Source organism: Nanorana parkeri, unplaced genomic scaffold, assembly GCF_000935625.1.
Source record: "Nanorana parkeri isolate BGI_ZX_2015 unplaced genomic scaffold, ASM93562v1 scaffold909, whole genome shotgun sequence".
Classification (NCBI taxonomy): Eukaryota; Metazoa; Chordata; class Amphibia; order Anura; family Dicroglossidae; genus Nanorana; species Nanorana parkeri.
In genome coordinates, this window is record NW_017307177.1 from 488200 (window position 1) to 511898 (window position 23699).

A 23699-nucleotide genomic window follows, 5' to 3' on the forward strand; every position below is an offset into this window, starting at 1 on the left:
TCTCTTTGCTTCTGCAGATATACAAGCGATCCTGGACTACCAAAAGATATTGGGATTTTGCTGATGCCTGAAATCAGCTTGCTCTGAGAGCTCTCTGCACCATAATGCCCACATATAACACAGTTTTGCTAAATAAATTATTATCGTAATTAGTATTATTATTTAGTAGTAGTAGCAATTGGTTAAATGCTGCTGTAAGTAGAAAGGCTGGAAATATGGCTTTCAAGCCTCACAGACAGACAAATAACTTCCCTGATTAGCACAGTGCCTTTTCATTTCATATACTTGTTTATTGTGTTTTTTACATTTTATAAGCCAGGAAGACAGTTAATGCACCCAGTTATGCTTGCTAATAGTGAGCACCCATAAGTACAATTAGATCAATCAGGTCTCATATCAAGCTAATTTGCACTCTTGGCTGAATAAATACTGTATATGGTGCTATAAAAACTTACCAGTTTAAAATATTGTGGTAGCTCAATCACCAATACAGAAATTAAAAATGGCCTCTTAGTATAATTTAATCTGTAGCTAATTATGGCAATTTATGCAGAAAAATGCATATTTGCTAAAATACTCCACAGAATAAAACCTGGTTTTCTTAGACTGCAATATTGGTTACTACTAAAAGTACATTTTAAAAAAATTGTATCAAAACAAACACATTTGTTGGTCTAAAAAAATGAACACGCATGCAGATCATTGCACTCATTGCTGAAAATATTTTGCTATGATTTATCATACACCGTTATACCTGTCTCACCTATTCTACATTAAATAAAAAATCTATCATTGTGCTTCTAGTCTTTATCTTGTGACTCATTTGTAGTGCGCACATAGCATTTATTTGTCCTATTCAGCAAATCCACAGTCAAATTGACAATAGAGTTTTAGCTGTACAAATGTCTTCTAAGCCATGGTGGACAAGATATATCTTAAAATAAGGGATTTGCTTTTTTATTAAATTTGTATAAAATGTGTTTTCTTTAATTATAGCTGGTAAAGATGCAACACATTTTATAAGTGTGCATTAGAATAAAAATGTAATCCTTGTACAGTAAAGTCCCTGTTATCCGGCATCCACGGGGATTGGTAGATTCTGTATAAATGAAATGTGACTAATAAAAATAGGTCTAACTAATGCCATACCCCATACTATACCATATCATAACAAACTCTGTATTGACTTCATATTAATATTGAAATGCAGTCATCAAAAACAAATTAAGACAAATAGGCACACGATCGTCAAATGAAAGTTCTAGTTAGTTGAATACCGGGTAACCGAGAGTTTACTGTATTGTGTTTGATAAACATTGTTTTTTCACAGGTTTTTTTTTTTGTAATACTACTACTGATTAAAATTATTGACTTCCCTCAAATATATATACATTTGTTTTTATAATTTTTTTAACAAATGTTATATTTTGTGATATAACAAAAAATATTTAGTTTATTTATGTTAACTACAGTCAAACAGCCATATTCACAGTTTAAATACTTACTTAAGTATTTGTATACCTGACAAACAAACTATCTGTAATTCTACTGAGCCACTCTTGGCACTTAGGTAGCCAACAGCATAGCTATATTCCCGATGTCTAGTGCGGTTACATAGTACAGCTTGGATGAAGCTAACACTGTCCTTCCTTCGGGAGGGTGGCTAGTTTTCTTCCCCATGGTCCCTGTGTGTGTTGTAAAGTAGTCACAGCTCCAAGCTCACTCCTGTGATGGACTACAATCTCACATTTAGGTTACTAATTTGTATTGAGATTGTAGTCCATCACAGGAGTGAGCTTCGAGCAGTAGCTACTTTATTATTATTATTCAGGATTTATAAAGCGCCAACAGCTTGGGCAGCACTTTACAATATAAGGAGGAAATTACAGTTACAATGCACATCAAGACAAGACAGTAAGGAGGGCCTTGCCCGTGGGAGCTTACAATCTAAAAGCTTACTTTACAACACACACAGGGACCATGGGGAACAAAAGTAGCCACCCTCCAGAAGGAAGGAAATGTCAGCATGAAATCAGAGATGATTTGAGGATATACAGCTGAGTGATACACAAATAAGATACATTTTTGTTAATAGTTAAGGTGCTCCTGAGTTTAGTGTACCTTTAAAATGACAGCACGATACAAGCAGTAGAGCAATAATTGGCTCTGAGGGCTCACCCTCCCTCTTTCAGCCTGCTGGTGTACAAAAGTTTTGTTGTACACAAAGCTAGTATAAAGAAAGATTTGGGCACTTTGATTTGCTACATTTTACAATGTATACAGCATATCATGTTTTAATAAGTATTAACTGTAGTAATGGTGTTTTTTATCTGCTTGAATTTACACTAAAGTTGTACATTTTCAATGAAAATAATTGTGTAAATATTCACTTAAAGTATCCTGCAACGCATCTGCAAGTGATTGGCTATGCAAAGTGAACAGTAATTTGCTTTTTAGAAGATTGGATAATTGAAGTGAATATTTACGCAATTACAGAAGTGAGGATTCTTAACTCCTTTAGCAAATCAGCCTCCATGTGTGTCACTTGCCTCGAAGGGGAACCAGTGCAGCCACCAAACATTGCAATCCTTTTCTGACTATTCATTGAAATTGTGTTGTTTGACAGCACCAACCTCAAAATGTATCTAAAACCCGCAAAAAATGATAGAGTTGTCTCTGATTGCCTGACTTTGTTCCTTATTTCCTAGGTTGTTAGTACTTTGTAATAACTTTGGTATTTTGAAATGTTGCTTAATAAAGAATGTATAAAAACCAAAGAAATTAAAGATATTTCAGCTTTTTTCCTTTATTTTCACCTAGTGATTCTGCCATTGACACAGCTCCTGTCCTAAAGTGACAATGCTCACATGCCCTACTGTAGCTAGACAACAGAAACATTTTTAGATTGTAAGATCTCACAGGCAGGGCCCTCCTTACCATCTTGTTTTGTATTGTATTGTAATCGTAATGTCTTCCTTATATTGTAAAGCGCTGCTCAAACTGCTGGCGCTATATAAATCTTGTATAATAATAATAATGATAGGGCTGCATAATCCTCCTCCTCTCATTTTTTCTATAACAAAGAAGGGTGGATTTTGTAGCACGTAGAGATTATAAGGATAATGTAATTGATACAAATGCAGCACAGACAGAGAGTACGGGAAGTTATCAGCTGAGGAGCAACAGACCAAAAGTATCCAAATAAGAGAAGATGATTGTTTGGGTTTACATACCCTTTGTGTTGCTGCAGAACCAAGTAGCCTGGAGTTCCTCTATGGCCTGATGGGCAACCCAGACATCTAATCTACAGGCATATAAACCAATCTCTACTGGTATCTCTCACAGATGAGAACATTGGGCAATTGGAAAAATGTCCAACCCAGCTAATAAACATTTCTGCCTATGTTGGTAGGAAAGTGGATGTTTAGTATCAAAATCCTCCTCTGGCTAATTTTCATCACATCCTGAAATCACAGGTATTAGATTCTGGTATTTTAAGCTGGATATACACAATTATATTGTTTCATCAACCTGTGGGCTAAACAAACAAAATATAACAGATTTCTCCATCCACTCTGAACAGAATGCATGAACGAATCTCCTGCTTCGTCCTTCATATTCGGACAGTGTTAGGGGTGCCGTTGTCAGAATACCCGAAGTGACAGAAATTGATTGACTGCCATCACTGTTTCACTGCCATCCCGAAGATTTTACATCCAGCCCCTTCGATCTTCTGATTGAAAGTTGTAGAATGGAAGGGTGATGACATGGGGCACCCACTGTGCGAATTCCAGCCAGGACATCAAGAAATGACCAAAATGTATATAGCGTATGGCCAGCTTTAAGCATTTGGTGAACTTTACTTGAGGGACAAGTACCTGTGGTTGTGATTGTATAACTAGAAGGAATGCCAATTATACAAAAGTGTTTGGATAGTCTGTAAAAAAAATAGATAAAATAGGGCTTTCTGCTAAACAAAAAGTTACCTATATCACAAGGGAATTTGATAAACAACTGAAGACACATTTTTTGGCTCCATATCACTGAGCGTTCTACAATGTGATGACACACCACAGCATGTTCCTCAAGTGCAAATATTGCTTTGTGGTGATATACTGTAGTTGTACATATTTTACTGACCCAGTTTTGTGAGAACACTTCCATTTTGTCAAAGGAAACCTGTTTGGATGTGCAGGGTTTGGAAACACTGCTTAAAAGAGAACTATGGGGTAAGTGTTTTCCCCTATAGTTCTGTTTAGGGTCATGGGAGGGCATATACTAACCTCCTCCCGTGACCCAAAGTCTATAGCGCCGCAGCCGGGACGGATCCCGACAATACTGAGGAGATCCACCCGGCTGCGTGAGTGACAGCTGGCTCTGCCTATCTAGAGGCAGAGCCAGCTGTGCTCGCCCCCTCCGTGTCCATTCCTCCACTCAACGCTGGCGGATCGGAGAGGGGAGGGGGGAATCCCTGTGGGGAGCGGTGACTGACAGTCACCGCTCTCTGCAGGGAGATGATCGGAAAGTGAGCGCACGACGGTATGTGTTCACTCACTTCCCGATCTATTGATCAGCTTCTTTGTCACAGGTCGGCTCTATCTATGAGGATGAGTGGGAATCACTCACCTCATAGTTCTCCTTTAAGTGTCTGAATCACGAAAACAATCCACATTATTCCTTCTTATGTCTTCGAAGGAAAACCATAATGTGTTTTCAGTACAAATTTTACTTTGTGACCTATTTATGCATTTTTTGTTTACTTGCTTTTCTATATTTTGATTTGCCAGCGCTCCCTCTGCTAGTCATGTGTATATCAGGGAAAGTAATTAGAATCCCTGCTAATGGGAACTTGTTCTGGGTAAACAAGAGCTAATCTAAAGCTGGTCATACATCTTTAGATTTCTCTACACAGCATGAATGAAGAAATCTCCCCTTCTGGCTATTGGATTAAGCAGCCAGCGAGACCCAAACAGTGACTGCGTCTGATTGGACGCAGTCCAAACACAAAAAATTCCCAGCACACTTACCAGCCAGACTGCAAAAAAAAAAAGCTTACAATGTCTCTTTACAACAGAGGATTTAGTTACACAACAAATTATGTGGAGAGCCACACTGCCTCATCAAAGCTCCTCTGTGTAGTGTGGTCCTAACGCTAATCTATGATAGCCTCCATCTTGGAGCATATATAGCAAAGGATGAATTGGGTGCAGGTTTTCCAGGAGGCAGCCCATTCCTTCTTAAAGGCACAGGGACAAACCAGAAGCCCAGCACAGAACAATGGCAGCTGAAGACCCCAATGTGTCCCCACACCAATTCCAACAAACAAAACAAATGGCAATCACACTTATATGATTGGTTGCAGTCACACTTTGGCCAACAATTTTCCATTTTTCTCAAGACAAGTGGTGCTGATAGGGTCACCCACAGCTCGAATTTTGGCAAGTTCAGCAGGAGTCAGCCTAAATTCAAGGAGGGTCTGGCTAGTTGTGGATAGCAGACATCTCAAGGTGCTAGATCCTACCTGTTGTTAGAAGAATCTTTTTGACAGCAGCAGAGAGGTCTCCTGAAATACCCTTACTGCTTGGGTATGGGGAAAGTAAAATTGGCCACTCACGTTTAAATTATGAGTGCGAGGTGAAGGAGAGAAAAAGACTTGATTCTCCTGCTGCAAGCTATTGCATTCAAGCAGCCATGGGAGCATAAATAAAACAAACAGTGACTGCAGTTGCTAGGCTTTCGCATGACAATTGTGCACCCAGCTCGTTCGATTTTTGATCAAATTTTCTTGAGTCAGCTGAAGCCGACAGGATCAGCCACAGTTCGAATATGGAGCAATGTATGGTCCCCTACAAGACAGTGCTCAGTGCATAAGCAACCAGTTGCCAGGCTCAACAAGTGTCATGGGTTACTAAGCCTGTTTAAACAATGTTAAGAAAGCCACTCTATGCAGGGGTCTGACAACAATGTCAGAAGGATTAATTTTAAGTACGATGGTATGTTGCCGCATGGTGCCTACTGGCTCATTATAATACATTTTTTACACTTTAAAAGACATCTGACCCGTCCGTGTTGCTCATATGGTACGTGTGATGCGTCCTTCTCATTGGACCTCTGAGCAGAGTTAGTCTTCTTTGTATATGAGGACTCTGATACAAGCAAAAAATGTAAACAACTATTGTTAACCTTTAATATCCAGTACATTTATCTGTACAGCACCCTGCCAGCCCCTCCCACCAGCCATGATCTGCCTGCATTGCCTAGTGCAGTACCTAGTCATGACATCACTGGGTCTAAAATAAAGTATGTAATAAAAATGAAAAGGTTTCATTTAAACATTCGCTAGCATGTTTATGAGGGGCGAGGGAACTAGGGGAGATGAAATATAAGCAGATTAAACGTCACCCTTTAATATCGCTCATATTAGCCAATCTTGTAATTTCTTGCATATTTCTGCATCACGATCTCAAAGATGGTGTTTCTGGGTGAGTCCTATTATTGTGGAAGCAATGTCATGTAAAGGTGACACTGGGACCTATTTTTTACAGACCTATACAAAATAAAACCACAGCAATCTATAATCTATATGATACTATAAATGAAGCATGGAAGCTTGGTGGTTGCTCTAGGTAACACCTTCACTTTTCTTTACCACAAAATGTATAAACTTACTGGCCAGACAAAACCCTTTTCAATATGCCTACGCAGTGCAGCCATCAAAAAATAGTAGTCTCCACAGCAAATGTGTGTATATATATATAAATATATGCCTCTTCCAGTATCTCCAGCATAGACCTGACTCTGATTTGTATAACAATGCTTTGCGGTAGCTGACTGTATTGTACTGCAGGGAAGCGCTTAGATGTGCATAGCAGATGGACCTGGCACCACTCTTATATTGGGGGAACAATAGGCTTTTATCCCCAAAAAAACCCGCTAACTAGCTGCATAACAATTTCCTTACAAAATAAAACTGAGGTAGATACCGTAATAATTCTGATGATGCTGGCTTAAATGAGTTAAAGTCGAAACCTTTTCGTTTACTACAAACCAGTAAGCTTAAAGTATATGTAACCCCAATCACTATATTCTGCAGCTTTCATTTCATTAATACCTGGTGATCCTGCCACAAAGGTCCTAGCTCAGTCACTTATAGTTATAGAGTAACAAGCTCTTTTTCTGTCACACATTTGTGCTCCTGCATTGTCACCCTGCCACATGGGCTTCCAATAGAGATCACAAATGCCTGTTTCTAATAAACATTATGTAAGCATGATCCATTATTATTATTATTTTTTAAATTCATATAGCGTCGACAATTTACATAGCGCTTTACATACTGCACATTCACATCAGTCTCTGCCCTCAAGGAGCTTACAATCTAACGTTCCTATCTCACTGGCACACACACAGGCAGCGCTGATTTGGACAGAAGTCAGTTAACCTACCAGCATGTCTTTGTTGTCGCCATCAGAAATCCTGTCATATAGCAATTCTCAGGAGTGCAGGAAGTGGCTGTAAATAGGCAGCAGGAGGTCCATAGCAGATAAAGAGTTATAAAAAAGATAATTAATTTTTTTAAATAGTTTTATATTATATACATTGTTTTAGTAAACTAAGGGGTCTATTCACGAAGCAACAGAAGGATCTAGCCGAAGCTTCGGCTGATCCTTCGGCTAGCTTCGGCCCCAGGACTCCTTTGGTTCAGTAGAACTGAAGGGCTGCTGTACGGGCTATTCACTATAGCCCATACAGCTCCCGAAGTGGGCCTGGCGGCTCAATCGAGGCGAAGGCATTGGCTTCTGCTCGACTGAGCCGAGGTAAAAGCCGAAGCTGGCCAAGCAGATTTATTTAATATTTTTCACCATAATATATTTAATATTTTTCACCATAGGAACGCATTGCTAGATTCCTATTGGCTATTTCAATTTGCAATAGCCAATAGCAAACTAGCTATTGCACCCGCCCACTGCTGCTGTCAATCAGCAGAGGGGACCTGCAGTTCTCCATCAGCTCCCCTCTAGTGATTGACAGCAGCAGAACCGCCTGCCAATAGAAAACAGTTGGGCGGAGCTAGCTGTCACTGCTAGCTCCGCACAATCGTTTTCTATTGTTTTTTTTCTACTTTTTAAAACTATTTTGCTATTCTGCTCGGTCTCACAGAGGGACCAAGCAGAACAGCCGAGCCGAATGCCGCTCAGCGGCATTCGGCTATTTACTCACTGCTGTTCGGCATCTATGAGAATAGACCGAACAGCAGTGAGTAGCCTGTCGGAGGTTCGGATTTGCCGAACCAGATGTTGGATCGGCTGAGTCGAACTCCGTCTGCACTTCGGGTCGGCCGAACATGCTCAGCTCACCCGAAGCCAGCCGAAGCCACCCGATGTACGGCTGATTTCAGCCAATATACGGCGTTCGCCTCACTTCGCTTCAGGTCGGTCGTTCACTCAGCTGCCTACGGCAGCTTAGTGAATAGATCCTTAAATCATTCAGTTAGGATTTACATCTAGGTAAAGGAGAAGTGCTGCTTAGAGTTGACATGAGACACTGCAGTTGTCAGGCTCCAGCTCTATACTGATATCATTAATCGATCAGCTTGTGGTCTCCTCCCTGCTGAGAGCAGTGACTGTCAGTCAGGGATTCCCCCTTCCCCTCTGTGTCGTCCAGCATTCATTGGAGGGACAGAAAGGGCAGGGGGGGCGGCTGGCTCTGGCTCTAGAGAGGCAAAGCCAGCTGTCAATCAGACAATGGGCTGGAGACAATATTGTCGGTTTCTTTCTTGGCTGTGGTGCGGCTCCTCTGCACTGTCAGCATATAGCGGGCAGTAGTCTGCTACATACTGACTGAAAAGAAAACTAAAGCTAAAAAAAGGTTGGCTTTAATTCTTATATTACTACAGACATTAGTTAAAACCCTTGGACATGAGCTTATGAGAAGTGTATTGTAATGCAGCATATTTTCACACAGACAAACGAAATATAAATACACTCTACCACATTATTTTGCACTGCAATTGAATATCCATTTTTGTATATATGTCTGGTTAATAGAAGTGTACTGTGTTGCAGCCTTTTTTTTTTTTTCAAAGTGCAGGTACATTTTCTAGAGGGGGGATTGGCATTCTAGGACTTATAGAAAAGAGTTTATGGTCAAGAACATGTGATTTTTCACAAGCTTTTAACAAATGATATAGAAAGCCCTCCCCCCAGAAAAACAGTCAACTTTAAAAAAATGACTTAAAAGTATAAAAGTCTAAAAACATGTTAAGTGAAGTTATGTTGATGCACGGGCAGGAATTGGGAGATCACAGAGAGAGATCCACATGGCTCTGCCATGACTAACATTAAAAGTAGCTGAGGGCAAGGTGTGTCTCACAAGCTCCAGTTTGGGATAATTGGGTACAATATGGAGGAAATTAGTGCTGATTGATTTGTAAATAAACTGTAATATGTATAAACTCGGGGCTTCTCAGCATGTCTTGTAAGTGGAATTCTTTATGAACAATTTATTAAAACAGCTTAGACACCCTTTGGATCTGATGGTCCCTTGATGTGTATAGCAAGCAAATTGAAATGTATTATTGTTACAGAACAGGATTGGGAATGGAATATTCAGCAAGTAAAGTAAAATATAGGTGCGTTAGAACAAAATGTGTATACATATGATTTTATTAGATAAGCAAGTAAATAAATATAGCAAATAAGTACTTACAGTTCATAAATAATAAAAAAGTGTCTCTAATGTTGTTAATGAATAATAATCAGGCTTTGTAAAGAAGGAATAAACGAGCTGCATATCATTTACTATAGGACGGTTTATGCTAGGCATAAGATAATGCCACCCAAATTAAATTGGCAGCTAACCATTAAATTGTGTCTATGGACACCAACAGAGAGCTCCAGATTGCCTCAATGGACTGATCTTCAGAGAACCAAAACTTAGCCAGGTTTTATCATTTTTACCATTTCCATGGTGTTCTGGTTTCACTGTCCTGACTGCATGGTAATAAATATGTATCAGCAGAAGATTTGAGTAGGCCTGTTCGTGTTACAGTCTGAACTGTTTTTAGGAAAAGAAACCAAAACACATTTGAATGAGTGTTGAGTGACACAAGTAAAATGATATTTGTGGTTGCTAATGCATAAAAACTAATGAACAAATATGCATAAATACGTTGGTAGAAAAAAAATGGTAAAACAAGTAAAAATGATTTTATAGATATCATTTCTTTCTCAAGGATTTACAAAAACAAATCTATTATCTGAATATGTTGGATATCTGTGTAGAACTGCAAGTAAAAAAATAAATAAAGACATTCAATTAAATCATAATTAAATATTTAATAATTATATTTAATATAATAATATACTATTATTATTATTATTATTATTATTATATGTATTGATTGATTGGTTGATTGATTTTCTAAATTGCTGTTCTGCACAGATATCCAACTCCGGTAAATCCATATATAACACAATTTATTGTTTTCTAAATATTACTAGGCAGTCCTATCCTAGAATATTTTGCAAAAAAACTCTTACCAAATATTTAAGGATAGGACTGCCTAGTAATATTTAGAAAACAATACATTTATTTGCAGCACTCAGCACTCACCGGCCACCACAAACAACCATAACGGTTCTGCAAACATCTGACACAGGTTTACCATTAAATGTGCCTTGTCACTTTTCCCCTAAGACACAAACAAACTTAAAGTGAACCTGTGCTTTGTGCATGAAAGGGAAAGTATTATATTCACTTGAATGCCGAAGCTGCTTACACTTAGGGGGTTACTCACAAAGCTGCTAAAGGCAGGAGGACTCGACTCAGCCGATCCAACATCTGGATTGCTGAGCCAAAGCTCTGGCAGCTCACTTTCTGCCGTTCACCCCTATTCTCATAGGGACCAAACGGCAGTGAGTGAATACCTGAATGCCACTGAGCGGCATTCGGCTCGGCTATTCTGCTCGGTACCTCCGAGGTACGGAGCAGTATAGAAAAGAATGGGGGGAAAAAGCTGAAAAATTATTTTAAGAATGATAAAAAATAGGAAAATTTAAAAAAAGAAAAATATTTTAAAGAAAAGAAAAACAATTGGGAGGAGCTAGCAGTGACAGCTGGCTCTGCCCAACTGTTTTCTTTTGGCCGCCACCTGCCAGAGTCTTCTAGCAGCCAATGAATAACGTGACGTCACGGCCAACTCCACCCAGTTATTGTTTAATGACAGATCAGTGTCCCCAGGTCATTTGGGGACGCTGATCTGTCATGACAACTGGGCGGAGCGAGCCATGAGATCATGACTGGCTCTGCCAAGCTGTCATCTGCATGGAGATCGGTCGGCTTCGGCCGACCGTTCTCCACGCTTCGAGTGTCACTATGGCTCAGCTGAACCGCTCGGTTGCCTTCGGCTGTCATGTGGGGCTGGTGATTGGCTGCCTAGATACCAGTGCTGTCAGTGCCTCAGCCCTGTGTAAAGTAAGCTGGCCATACACTGCTCGATTTGTGTCTGATTCCTCCTGACTCGATGAACTTTGATCTGGGGTGGCCTTGTCAGCACCACCTGACTCAACAAAAGTCGATTTTTCAATGAATTTTTGTTGAAGGAGCCGGGTGTAAAATTGCTGACTGAACAGTAACTGCATCCAATCAGATTCCATTATTGCCTTGGGATTCAGTAGCTGCAGGTGGCAGCAGGGGAGATTCCTTCATTAGCATGTACAGGGGAATTGATTGATTTCTCTTATTCAGCCCTCAGATGAATAACTTGAAGCCAACACAGGGCTTCTTCCTCTCCCCTGCAGGCACACTAAGCAGCAGAGGAGCAAAGAGAAGGAAAGCAGCTGCGGGGGAAGGGGGCTTTAAAGGAGAAATGTGGGCAGAGTGAAAGGCACTCAACTCCATAGTTAGAGATGACGTGTGACACTGGAGCTGTCACACATCAGCTCTATAGATCAAGAACTGATCACAAACCGCTGATCACTCAGTTCATGATCTTCTCCCTGCACAGAGTGCTGACTGTCAATCAAGAGATTCGCCCCTGCCCTCTCCACTTCTCTAGCTCTGACTGAAGGACAGACAGTGGAGGGGGTGGGCACAGCTGGCTCTGGCTCTAGAGAGGTAGAGCCAGCTGTCAATCAGGCAGCGGGGTGGATCCTGACAATATTGTTGGATCTTTCCCAGCTGCAGCACAGCTCTGTGCTGTCAGCTAATGCCGGCTATATGCTGAATTTTGGGTCACAAGAGGACATTAGTAAAGTGACCCCCCCTCCCTCTGCCAGTGGCAGAGGGAGATTGCCACTGCAGCTGGGGCCACAGCAGCCGACAGACAGTCCTGATCCCAGAAGCAAGTTGCTGGAAGACTGCTCAAGTAAAAAAGTGGAGGGCGCATGGTGACCCACTGAACAAGGGGTCGCGACCCACTTTTGGATCACGACCCACCAGTTGAGAACCAAGGTTCTAGATGTAGTATTTTGCTGTTCTTGCTCCTCAATAAAAAATATTTGGGCAAAAAAAGAGAATGCTCAACAATGACCTAACATGGCCATTGCAATCTGCAAACACAGACAATATTTGATCCCCACTTTGAATCCTGGTCAGTACACTAGATGCATGGAGTTTGCCTGTTCTCCCTGTGCTTGTGTAGGTTTCCTCTGGGTACTCTTCTTTCCTCACACACTGCAAAGACATGCTGGTAGGTTAATTTGCTCCTTTCTAAATCGGCTATAAGTATCTGTATGTGTATATGTTTATGTATGTGTATGTATGTATGTATGTATGTATGCATGTGAGGTAGGGACCTTAGACTGTAAGAACCTTGAGGCCCAGGGACTGATGTGAATGTATAGTACGTAAAGCACTGTGTTGTCAGCGCTATTTAAATACCTGTAATAAATCATTTCATTTACACATGTTCACATCATCTACATGAACTCGGTTGCAGTTACATAAATAAAAAAATTATGTAAAAATTGCTTACATATAGGAACAGCCACCAGTTGAATATTTTGTTTATCGTTACTACATAAAATGTTTGCTTGCGCACTAGCTGTCAGCATCATCCCCTGCATTGCCTAATTGTATATATAATTGTGAATAATTTATATAAATAATTTACTTTACACTCTATGGGCACCCTTAAAGGACAAGTGAACATAAATAGTAGTTCTTTAAAAAAAACTAGAAATGAGAAATAAAATTGTGTGAAAGTCCCTATATTGGTAAAACAGTTGAGCTCCTTGGTATTGTATTCACATTTGTTATGAAATGAAAGTGCAGCCTATTGGTCTATTTTGTTTTTTCTTTTAGGCTGTAAGAGGCTTTCAAAGATGGTCTACATCACTGTTTGACAACCAAGCTTCTGTAGAATTCTGTAGGGTTCCTCCTGAGGTTGCTAGAGGTTCTGTAAAGTGTAGTTCCACTTTTGCAGTGAAAAACTGAGAAAAACCCCACCAGTATGTTCGTTGTGTGTTCCGATTCTCATATAAATATATTCACATATTCTCACATTAAAATATATTTCCTACCTTTTAGATATCCTTTTCAGGCTCCTCTCTCAATTTTAGTAACAGGAAACTCTCTCTGTCCTAGTAGAAAGGCATACACTGTTATATTTTCTTTGTTCAACCCGCAGTCTGAACAGCGTGGATAGATTCCTCTATCCACGCTGAACAACATGGATGGACCAATCCCACCGCTGTTTAAATTGTATTTTGACGGCGGCCGGCTACCCAAAAAGGTGCTTGGAACTGATTGGCTGCAAACACCATTCGGCTGAAGATTTTCCATCCAGCTCCTTTGATCTTCTGTCGAGGGATGTCGGGCTAAAGGGTGCTGACAGTGGCACCCACTGTGTACATTTTGGCAGGTTCAGATTAAGTTTGCATAGTGTATAGCCCACTTTAGACCAGACTGAGTGTCTCCTCATTAACATACAATCTCTTCAGTGCTCTTCAGGGCTTTAACCCTTTGCAAAGACAGGCAGTCCTGCTCATCTGATTTACAAGTGATAATAAAATCTGCCAGCACAGTACAGAAAGGGTTAATTATTTGAAACAAAACTTTCCCCAACCCCCAAACAGGGAGAACTAATCAGGACTTTTCAGTCCAGGAATTAGCAGAAAGAACATCTAAAAAAAAAAAAGGTAAGCTGCAATTTTTACTTTTTTTGGAAAGGTATGCTATGTGAATGGGAACATGTAACAAACATAAAGTAGTTTCTACCCCCTGGCTGCAAAAATTGAGAAACACTTTAAGCACTCTGAAATGGTGGATTGATTTTCCACCTACACTGACCACCAATGCATAGGGGGCAATTTTCAATTTTCAACTAACCACCATTGTAAAGGTCTACATTTTTTTTCCATTTCTGCATTTATTATTTATTTTAAGAATATTACTGAAAATAATTTTGCAGGGTTTGGTAACAAAATGATCTGCCTTGGGTGTCAGATAACCAATTTTTAGCAGGGGTTTCCCGAGAACCTAAAAATCCAGGGAATTGATCCAGGAAATATCCGACTGCCTGAAGGGATCAGGAAGGATTTTTTTCCCCTGTTGGAGCAAATTGAACCATGCTTTATAGGGGTTTTTTGCCTTCCTCTGGATCAACAGTGGGTAATTGTGGGCATAGCGTTCTGTTTAGGCTTTTTTATTTTTCATATCTCTATAGGTTGAACTCGATGGACTTGTGTCTTTTTTAAACCTGACTAACTATGTAACTATGTAAAAATGATTTTTAGGGTTCCTTAGGGGTAAAAAGGTTGAGAAAGGCTCTTCATAATCCTCTGGATGGGAAATAATCTGTCTGAAAAGAACAATTTTACAAGACAAGTTTTAAAATGTCGCTATAGTAATCTGCCATTGGTATTAATTATATTTCATATGACACTTGCAGTATTGTAAAATTTTCTTACTCTTCCAGATGCAATTTAAAAATTGCACACTGACTTTATTTGAGCTACTTCTATTTCTACACACCAGCAACATTAAATTGGCTTAAATCACATAAATGCTTCTATTTCAGGGAAGTGAAACCTGTTTTCATGTTTGCATACTGGATAGTTTGAGATATTTACTGGGGGGAATTTATGAACGTGTTTGCGACAAAGACTAAAATCACATTCTAACTGCAACGTTTTATCACTGTTATGAGTCTTATGAGAAGTGTTTTTGTGACATATTAATGTTTGCAGCTCACAGCACATGTTTTACGTCACATTTCATAATTTGTCAACGGCGCTGTAATTGCATGTAGCATTTGCGACATTTAAAGACCTCCATACTGTTGCACATTCTAGGAGTGATTCTGTGGACTTCTTAAAGTAGTCCTGAGATAATTCAGCTTCATACCCTCAAGTCAGCTAAGAACTTCAAGGCTATTACATTATCCTCCAGGAGGTTTATGACAATTTTGTGACAATTTTGAGACAATTCTCTTCATGAAAGCATTAAAGAATAAAACCTAAACTAGGATAATAAATCTGTCACTATATACACTAGAAATCAGGAATGAGACAGTTTAAAAGACACTGATGATGCAACCAAACTGATTTATGTCCCCCACTGTTTTTTTATGTATGTGTTTGTGTGTTAATGTGTTAAACAAATTCAGGTTTTAATTCTAGTAAATCTTTTATTTTTAGTTTTAAAAAAAGGTAAATGTTATTGCCACAAATAAGAAGACATTGCTGTTTCCCAGCTCCCAGCCTAGGCTGCCTTAGTCATTGTTTGCCGTTTCCATTGAGATAAAATGTTCAAAATGGCTGCAATGACAATTACAAACTATGCACTGAAACGTGAACACACACCAGTTGAATGAAGCTGTAGATTGTGTATTTATCAGAAACAATAAAAGAACTAAAGTTCCTCTCCAAAAAATGATAAATAAATACATAAAAAAATACAAATAAAGAAAACATTTATAATGTTAATTGGGTGTTTAACATAAATGCAAGTCAGGGTTAAACATTTTGATATCTACATATAGAAAATAACCATTAACAGAAAAAAAGTGTAAAGGGAACCTGTTTTCCGGGAAGAGATCACTTGGACATGCAGCTATCCGTTAATTAAAGTAACTTTAAGTGCTAAAGTTATTTAAGTAATACAGTCTGCTGAGTATGTCAGGGTATGCACTGACATTACAAATATAAACAAAACAGGGTTATTCACAAAAGGGTGAAGAATTTGGAGAAGGCAAGAGAAGTGAACAATTCAGCTCACTCCAATTCAGCTCACTTTCCAGCTCAGCTATGTTGTCCTAGATTGTTCACTTCTCCTGCCTTCTCCAAACCCTTCACCCTTTTGTGAATAACCCTAAAAGTTTGCAGTGTTCCAGCACAGAGCAACAGAGCAACTTCCACCAAAAGACCCAGAATTACTAAAGTAGGGAAGCATGTTAATTTTCTAGTGGATTTTCATTTTGCAAAGAGAATGTTGTAAAAGTAAAGTAAAATAATGAGATAAAATAAGATAAGGTGAAATAAAATAAAATGAAAACTCACTTTGCAAATAATGCACACTCTTGTGCAAGGAAAATGTAAAAAAACAGGATATTTTCTTTCTTGCACGATTGGATTATTGAACCCTATTCACTAAGGTAAGCGGATGTTGTCTTTAAAAACTGAAGAATCACTTTGAAAGTAAAACCTTTATTAAATCAAATAGGCTGTTCACTTTGCAAGGGAGTTCACACTTTGCAAGGGAATTTCCCTTTAGCTTAGTGAATGTGGTTAAAATTCACTTTACAAAGAATCCCCAATCATGTGCAAAGAAAATGTTTTTAAAAAACTGTATTTTTGCTTGCACATGATTGGATGATGGAAGTCAGCAGAGTTTCCCCTCATTCACTGGAAAAATGTTCCCTGCACCATGCCAATTCCCCTGCACAGTGAACAGCCTGTTTTGCCTTTTATAAATCAACCCCATAGTGTGTAAAATCTAAACAGAAGGCACGAAAACCATTTATTTTCCACTGCTGATTATTCCAAACTGCGAGAAAAAGTCACATCTATTTCTGTAATGTTTTAGTCTGCTCATATGACAGATTTGCACATTATCCAGGTCACTGCATGAAAGGCATTTTTGAATGCATTTATTCTGTGTCTGGTCCGATGAAATAAAACTCCCATCTGTGAACTTGTCATTATTGTCCTATACTGTAACAAACGCAGGAGGGTACTACAAAAGGGACCATAAAATACAAGATTCAAGTACTGTCATAATACAGTTATATAAAGCAACATTGCTTATTGTAGAGAAGACCGAGGCGATGCTGAAACCACTTTTAAATTTTTAAACTCTGGGATCTTGCCTCCCAAGTGATTTGCTCTGGATGTACCAGGAAAACATAAAACACATCTGATCCTGCACTTGTAATGGAACGTTTACTGAAATCTTTAGAAATATTAATAGTTTTTTTTTGGTGTAGGACATTTTATAATTAAGATCAGTGTCCCTCTAACAGATTATTGTCTATTGTTGTGATCATTACCAATTATAATATCTATACAGTCTCACTCTGAGTTTTACTGGTCTCTCATCTTTAAAAACCTTAAAGAAGAACAAAGTAAAATCTATAAAAGTCCAACAAACATTCACTTTTTTAATAATTGATTATTAATTATCCTGATTAGTTTTGGGGTGGTAACCTAGCAGTTTTACTATGACCACATAAACCATAATTGTTTGTATATTCTTTGATACAAAGAAGCAAAGAAGAGTCTGCAGCTCTCATTTCATGGAATTTATTTCATATGACATATTCAGATTTATTGCTGCTCTTTCATTGCAGTATTGGTATTGCACAAGTATAAGGTTGGCCAATAAGAAATACATGAATTTAAAAAAATGACTAATATATTGAATTAAAAAATGGAGCAGGATGTTGAATTAAAAAATGGACTAGCATGTCCTCTGTATGGGGATGAAGGTTGACATAGCTCTCATAAAAAAGTTAAAAAATATTAAAATGCAATGACAATGTTTCCACTTTCAAAACAAGTTTGTAAGGAATTAGCATTATATGTATTGTTCATATTTCTAGTTTTCCATGTCAGTATTTTAGGGCTATTGGATATGTTTTATTAGCAATATGTGCTTGTCTGTTACATGGTGTAAATGGGTATGTATGATACAATGGAGTATTTCAAACATTTCTTTTACCTTTAAACATGCCTACTGTGTCCCTCTGACCCTGCTCACCCTGGATCCCCCCTTTGTATGCACCATTGACTGCAGGAAAGAATGCTACTCTAATACAGCACATCCTGCACAGTACAGCTCTAAGCAGCAGTCAGTAAACTTTAAAGACCGTGGGGTCTATTCACTAAGCTGCCGAAGGATCTAGCCGTAGCTTCAGCTGATCCTTGGGCTAGCTTCGGCCCCAGGACATCTTCGGTTCAGTAGAAATGAAGGGCTGCTGTACGGGCTATAAACTATAGCCCGTACAGCTCCCGAAGTCGGCCGAGCGGCTCAGTCGAGCCGAAGGCATATGCATCGGCTCGACCGGGAGGAATCAGCCGTACCAGCCTGAAGTGAATAGCCGAACAGCGTTTGGCTCACTTTGCTTGGGGTCGTTTAGTCACTCGGCTGCCTACGGCAGCTTAGTGAATAGACCCCATAGTTTCCTGATAATTTCCACTTTGGTATTTATCTTGTAAAGCTGGCATTGCTGCTAGATAAACACTGATGGAGCTGTTGTCTTTATTTCCTGCATGGGCTGAATCTGATACTGAAAAAATGCACCTCAAGCGTGTTCCCTGATCCTAAGAGGTTGGAGAATTTAGAATCACTTTACAAGAGGTTGTAGTCAGATGTAGAAAAATGAATAAAAACACAAAAAAGACACATTTTTGCACGCTGTAGAAAAGTGTTTACAATCGCACATGTTCCCCTGGTACACAGGTGTGAACGATGGCGTAATCTTAAAGTAGATGTAAACCCTAACTGAATGACCATTAGCACTGTGTATGTTTTTTTTTTAAATAAAATACCTTTTTTCATCCTTTGTTGTCTCTGAGTGCTGCCGATCTCCTGAAGCCTCTTTCTGTCTACATGAGCTCCAGTAATGGCTGCATGGGATATCTCAGGCTAGATTTCTGATAGTGACAACAGTGAACCATGCCTGGGGTAATCTGTGATTTACTGGCCACTGGCAATGCGTGTGTTACAGGATGTTGATGCAGGAGCACAATTGGGAGAGAGATTCTGTCCATCCATTCTCAAGATTTACACAGCCTGGTTAGACAACACATACAGGTTAGTGTCCAGATTTTTCTGCAGCTTGGTCACCTACAGCTCAGTGTATGTTGGCTGAAAGTGACGGGCAGATAGGAGGCAGCACTCATTAAAGGGAAATTCTTTCAAGTAATCTGTGATTGCATTATCAAAAACAACTCTAGTAAGTATTCCTATTACAGTGCTTATATGACATAACAGGAGAGTATATGCTGGGACTTTAATGCTCCTTTAAATATACTACAGTAAATCACATCATACCCTGTGGTGTACTTACTGCACACTAATAAGCTATATAAACTTTCCTATATGTTATATATTATACAACACTCAGCTTTATAATTAGTACTCTTTATAATCCCTCCCATTTGGATTGTAAGCCCTCAGGGGCAGGGCCCGCCTTACCATCTTGTCTTGAATTGTATTGCGATTGTAATGTCTTCCTTATATTGTAAAGCGCTGCGCAAACTGTTGGCGCTATATAAATCCTGTATAATAATAATAATAATAATAATAATAAGTACTGTACTTTCTATTTTCTGTAGTACTAGGCTATGTACACTACTCTCTGTATTATATATTCCATACCGTTCATCTTTATACACTGTGCGGCAAATGACATACTCTTCAGGACTTATCAGCATACATTACCATTACATACTAAATTACTTTTACATACTAGTATTACCTGTATACTATATGCTGTGCAGCTGAATGAGCTGTGGTCTCTATTATTTATTGGAGGCTTAGCAGTATACATTGTACAGCACTGTTTGTGCATACCAGGAGGTACTTCCTAGTATTATTATTATACTTCCTATAGTAAGTACATCATAATGTAGTTTTAGCTAATAATAAATCATATATAAATACATTGGTAAATATTGTAGGTATAAGGGATTTGTTACAAAAAAACACTTCAGCATTCAAAAGCTAAATATAAACAATGCATTCAAGTACCTTAAAGTGACATTAAGGGCAAAAGTACCCCCCACACACACACACACACACACTGCTAATGTAAGGACTTACCTTAAATGATGCATCTTAATCACATCTGAACTGCGCATGCACCCCCCCCCGCCCAAGATCCTTTGCAGGTAAGTATTAACTCTTTGAAAAAGTTTTTTTTTTAAATTGTTTTGCATATATCTATTGCTTGCTAATGAGACGCACGTTCACGGAACACGCAGGTGTGAATGCGGAATAATAGTTAGGGTACTTATACCCTTGTCTAAAATGGTACATGCACTTTTTGTGTTGTGTTCTGGTGCGTCAGACAACCCATTCAAGCTTGATGCATGGCATAATGATTAGCAAACGCACCAGAACAGTATGAATGGGCATTTAGTAAAGTGTATGTTCAAAGTATATATTGGTAAATAGGGTAAACCTGGGTTGACACTGACTACCTAATCATCTGATAGGGAAATAGGAAACACAAGTTCACCTTGTTTACTAACATTCACTTTGCAAAGCCTCTACACTCATAGTGTGGGGTTTGATTGAGCACATACTGTAAATGCAGAGTGCCATGACCCCACCAGGGCCAATCAGCTACAGTCACTAGTCCTGTATTCTGACAGCGGCAGACACCGGCTGCCACAATACAATAGACAGCAGGGGAATGAGTGCTGTATGACCAGAGGCGTGTTCAGTTGCTCAACCTCTGCGAGTGCTGAGTTAGCAAACTGCCACTGAACACTGCGCTGCAAGTCAGCATTCAGCACTGCTAAGTTTGCACTCGCAGCGGAAGTGAGTGTGGATGCAGAGTGCTGTGACGGAGGTGGGGACAGAGCTCCAGTGGCCATTTTAACTGCGGGCACACCTGGCAGTAGTGGAGAAAGGTGCCTGAACCCCGATGAAGAAAATCAATTCAGTGTGGGAACCTACAATTTAATGTTTTGGTGGACGAGCACACCAAATATTCATTGGAAAATTGTATTTATTAGTCAAAAATATTATCCTACGCCATTTTGCTTAGCACTGTGCAGCCGAAGCGTTAAACTTTTTTTTTTAACCCTTGCAGTGGGGCTACTGCTCATTTATATCCAGGTACTAACAAAAAAAAGTTATACTTACCAGACCATCTGTGATCACTGAAGCGTGTCTCCTCTCCCGCTGCACACATTGACTGCTCCTCGGCACACAGTCTATGCAGTCGAACTGCATAGAGCGTGATGACACCAGGATCCTTAGACCGCTGCAGCAGAGGGGGAGAGATGCTCAAGACACCGGTCTATAAACAAGCCGACTCAGATGGTCTGGTGATTCTAACTTTTTTTTTAGCACCTTAACACAATTGAGCAGTTAACCCTTTCAGTGTGGGGGTAGCCCCACTGCGGGGGTTAATACATTTTTCCTGGAGTTCTTCTATAAAGATGAACTGAAGCCAAAAACTTTGGATAGAGTCAAGGAGGGATATAACCCCTGTCAACTTTTTTTGCCATCTCTGTGCCATTCTGGAGATTTACCTTCATTTCCTGTCTGATATCAACAACAGGAAGTGAGAGGAAATCCCTCCAAAGAGAGGGAAATCCCTGCTGTCAGAAGGGTGACCAGAACTAGTGTTCCTATCGGAAGATTTCCCATCTATTCCTGTGTTGATAACAACCCCAAAAAAGACCACAATGTCACCTTGAAGAAGGGACCCTGCGTGGCCCCGAAACGTTGGCTAATTGGCGCATGTGACATGTTCCTTCAAAAGAATTGAATTCTTTTGACTGATTTCTGGTGATCTCCGTCTTTACGATTTTGAAAAACACGTCGCCATCCACGTAATCACTACGAGCACCACAACCACTAATCAAGGTCCAATCGCTGTAAGGAGTGCAGGTGACACATCATAACACAGCAATAAAAACCTGACAGATATTCTAATCCCTCGCCACTCTATCCAAAACAAAACAACAAAAAAAACGTTTTGTCTTCAGTTGCACTTTAACATCCACGTTAAAGGAGAACTATGAGATGAGTGATTTCCATAGTTCTAGCCGACCTGTTACAATGAGACTGTCACAGGTCGGCTCAGTAGATCGGGAGGTGAGCGAACACATACTGGGTTCGCTCACCTCTCGATTCTGTCACAGCTCTCTGCCGTGAAAGGGGGAGGGACTGGATTCCCCTCTCCCCGCTCCGATCTGCCAGCGCTGACTGGCGGAACGGACGGGGGAGGGGGCGGGTACAGCTGGCTCTGCCTCTAGATAGGCAGAGCCAGCTGTCACCCACGCAGCTGGGCGGATCTCGACATCGATGTCGGGATCCGCTCCGGCGTCTCAGTATACCGCGACCCCATAGTTCTCCTTTAACAGAAAGTTATTGATAAAGTTTTTCGGTCACAAGAACAGTTTAGCACGAGCTCAGATATGAACCTATGTGAAATAAATTAGCAGAAAACAGAGACGTGTCATTTCCTGGCTGAGAAGAGCGGTCAATAACACAAATATGGAGTGGAAAGAGAGAGTGAATCAGTGTAGAATACCCAAGAATTTGTCTTAATAAAATTCATGAATCACTTAAACTCTCATAATAAACCATTGAGCTCCTTGCCCTGTATGAGAGCTATTATAACCAGTGACCCTAGCCATGTATGCTTCAAACTGTCTTCCCTGGATCGGATTAGAATTCCCTGGATTCTAGCGTCTGTCCTATAAAGTGTTTGCATGTGCTTGGCAGCATATAAATACAAATGTACATTACCTAAAAAGGACACTACAATAAATCAAGCTGAACGGTCAGAATGCAAACATATGCTTTAAATACCACACTAATTATATTCATAATCGTATGTAGCGTCAGTAACACGGAGGCTGTAACACTGAATACTGAAATCTTTATTAATTATTATTATTATACAGGATTTATAGAGCGCCAACAGTTTGCGCAGCGCTTACAACTCTTAAAGCAACAACAGTAAAAATGAATCTCTCCCGACAAAAACAGCTTGTGGACATGCACATAGTTGTCTATTTCGAGGAAGGAAAGGTCCCGGGTCCTGGCAATATCTGGAATAATTATCCAATAAAAATAACTCTTCAATAAAGTTGGCTTGAATTATAAAATAATAAAATTAACTCTCTCTGCAACCATATAAAAAAAAAGACTTACGAACAAGATAGGTTCTGTAGGTTTGTTCTTACGTTGAATTTGTATGTAAGTTGTAACAGGTACATTTTTTAAGTGTAACTTCAGCCCCCAATTTGTTTTTGTTTAGTTTTGGATAGCATAGGGAAGGGTTAACCTCCTGTAATGTTTGATTTGCTGTGTGTGACCCAGTTCAGAAGATTTCCCCTCACTTTCTGTCCCTGTGACAATTAGATTTTGAAAATGTTGGGGTTGTCGTGGAAACAAGGATTGGTGATAACACTTCAGTGGAGATAGTAGTCACCAGCACTCACTTGTAATGTGCAAAAAGAATATCACTTTTATTGATATGTCACATGCGTCAAGAAGCCGTATCAATA